Here is a 3,369-nt window from a genome sequence, read left to right as displayed (position 1 = left end):
GTGATAGCGACAGTTTTAATGAAAGTAGTGATCTTGAACAATCTGACGAAGAATTTTTTAATGATCCTTTAAGCGATAAAGGGGAATTTCAAAATGAAAACGATGAAGAATATATCCAACTAGAAAGTGATGACGATAGTGAAATTATTCCAAGACGTGAAAGACGTACAAGATGCTTATCAAGCAGTGATAGTGAATCTTCTCATGAAAAATTAGATGAATGGATTTGGGAAGACAAAGAAAATGTAGCTGATGTAAAACGCTTTTCTGAAGTACCAGGGAATCAATACTTTGTGCCTGCGAAGGCTAGGTGATAATCCTAAAGCTTTAGATATTTTAAATGAAGTTCTAAATGAAGATTTTTGGATTATCATAGTAGAAGAGACAAACAGGTATGCCAGACAAATAATAGAAAAATATGGTTTTGGAGAAAAAAAAAAAGAAATGAAAGTCTGCGACAAAATTATCGTTTGCCAAATTTCATTTAAGTCTTATAAGACAGATATTGGAAACATATGGGAAAGAAAAATCAGATATGAAATGTACCTCAGTGTCGACTAGTCAGTAATGCGCTCCGTTCATAGCGATCATATTTTGTCACAAGCGCGCCGTAGCGAAAAGGTTAAGCGATAAAGGGGAATTTCAAAATGAAAACGATGAAGAATATATCGAACTAGAAAGTGATGACGATAGTGAAATTATTCCAAGACGTGAAAGACGTACAAGATGCTTATCAAGCAGTGATAGTGAATCTTCTCGTGAAAAATTAGATGAATGGATTTGGGAAGACAAAGAAAATGTAGCTGATGTAAAACGCTTTTCTGAAGTACCAGGGAATCAATACTTTGTGCCTGCGAAGGCTAGGTGATAATCCTAAAGCTTTAGATATTTTAAATGAAGTTCTAAATGAAGATTTTTGGATTATCATAGTAGAAGAGACAAACAGGTATGCCAGACAAATAATAGAAAAAGAAGGTTTTTGAAAAAAAAGAAATGAAAGGTGGTTTCCTGTAAATTCTGACGAAATAAAAGCATATACTGCTTTATGTATCTTGATGTCTCAAGTGAAGAAATCAAAGTTGGCAATGTACTGGTCAAAAAGGCAAATTATAAGTACTCCATTTTTTTTTTCAAACACTATGCCACATAATAGGTTTTTCGATATTTCAACTTTTCTGCATTTTTCCGATAATGAAAAACTAAGTAAAGATGATAAAATAAGGAAGATTAGAAATATTGTAGATTACCTGAATAATAGATTTCGTTACCTTTATACTCCAAATAGTATACTGCTTTTACTTGCCCACAAAATTAAATGTGCTCCAAGTGCAAAAAAATTTGCAAATAAATGTGTACCCAAAGGGTTAATTAGTTTCCAGGGAAGAAGTCAAGGATTTAATTTGCTTTTTCTAATTTCGTACTTGCAAACGTGTGATTCTTTTTTTTTTTAATTTATTGTATCTTTAACTAAATTCTAGGTTTCGTTTCGTTAATTTTGAATCGAACAAACTGAAGTAAACATTCGAGTGACAATTAAATCGTCAAAAGTCGATCATTATACGAAACCACGAGTCCCAATATTCTTAAATTGCACAACTGTATTATTATGCAATAAATTCCACGAATATTCTGTATTAAAGAAATTGAAAATAGATGATACAACATCACACTCGTTTAATTTCTCCCAGAAAATTCACATCCGCCACTTTCATCGCTAAATCACTACCAATGTTAATTCACCAATGAATAAATTCATTTGGATCCCGCCCTTTCCATTGATCCCTTCAATTTTTCGAATTACCGGCGTATCGTTGGAAAACCTTTTTGAAAACATCTTAGACAAAATTATGTCTCGATTATTTTTCATCTGATGGACATTTAAAATCGATAAATACGTCGTATTGTAACCTTTTTCTTTTTCCAGAATGAAATACAACAAAAAAATTCGAACTAGTCGAAAATTCCATCTGTCTACATGAAACCAGCTTCGAACGAGAAAAGAAAATAATATACTGTATGTAAACGCACGAATGACGCAAGACTGGTTGGATTTAGGCTTCGTTTTACGTCGATTAACTGCCCGATGATGAAATTTTTCACTCGAGGCTATTTATACGCTCGCGTCATCGCACCTGAGGAAACTACAATAATCACGCGTTGCACAATCATCGGGGATCGAAAGTAACGCGGAGGATCTTGATCTTCCTCGCGGCAATTTGCTCGGCGAATCCTTCGCGGCTTATCCGCTTACAGAATCAATATTGGCTGGATCGACAAACATCGAAATTGGAAGGTGTAATCGATCGATGAGAACAATCAACGAAATTTAAAAGGGGAGAGGGAAAATTTGGGAGAAAGGGTTAAACACGTAGGTTAGTCCAGTTTGACAATAGAAATATTATATGGAATATGGAATCACTACGAATATTCTGTATAAAATTTGTGAATTTTCAGAATTCTGTGAAAAAATTTCTAATTTAGATTCCAACATTGGTGGTAGATTTAATAGTGGTTTAAATTGACAATTGATACTGCAAAACTGAAAAAATTGTTATTTTTCAAAATTTCAATTCTTGTCGGTTAAAATTTGTGAAATGATAAAATATACAAGAAAACGATGAAAATTAGAATTACTTTAAACTGTTACAGATTACTCAGTTTCTTTTTGTTTCTGTATTAATTTTGAAAGTCTTTTTTTTTTTTCTTAATTTAGTAAACTGTATGGAAGACATTTCTGATTGATTCAATTAACTGATACACAACTCGATGACGATAGTCGATCAATTATGCCTACTTCTATTAGCCGGCCAGCAGAGGGCTTAATGACCCGTGAACCAATAAAATCGACTATATTAAGAAGAGTTTGGCAATTATTCAACTGGGTAACAGAGTTGATGATCATGGTCAGATTGGTACGGCTAAGAAAGGATGATTAGGGTCAATTAAATGATGCTAACCAATAAATCAACTTGTGCTATCTATAATCGATGAATCACTGGATCTGGTGACAACCGATGCATCAGTGACACTGGTCACGTGTCGATCAGTGTTACGTGAAATTGAAATGAACACTTGATAGAGATATATTCTTCGTAGGAACGATACACGGTTTTCTAAGAGACGTATTTCTTCTCTTTTTGTTACGAATGCAGAGTCACGGCTCGAAGTGCAAATGTATGTTAACCGGCAAGTAAAGAGTTACATTGGCAAGATACTTAAGCATATCAATAGTGACACAAATTGTCTGGCAATTCTGATAACATCTATTTGCGATGACGGATATTTCCGATCAAATTCAAGAATATTCTAGAGGTTTGAAAAAATAGAAAGTAGTCAGAAAAATATTATTAGGAAGATTAAAATATAGTT

Source organism: Habropoda laboriosa, unplaced genomic scaffold (genome assembly GCF_001263275.1).
Source record: "Habropoda laboriosa isolate 0110345459 unplaced genomic scaffold, ASM126327v1 scaffold123, whole genome shotgun sequence".
Taxonomy (NCBI): domain Eukaryota; kingdom Metazoa; phylum Arthropoda; class Insecta; order Hymenoptera; family Apidae; genus Habropoda; species Habropoda laboriosa.
Note: the sequence above shows the minus strand (reverse complement) of the source record.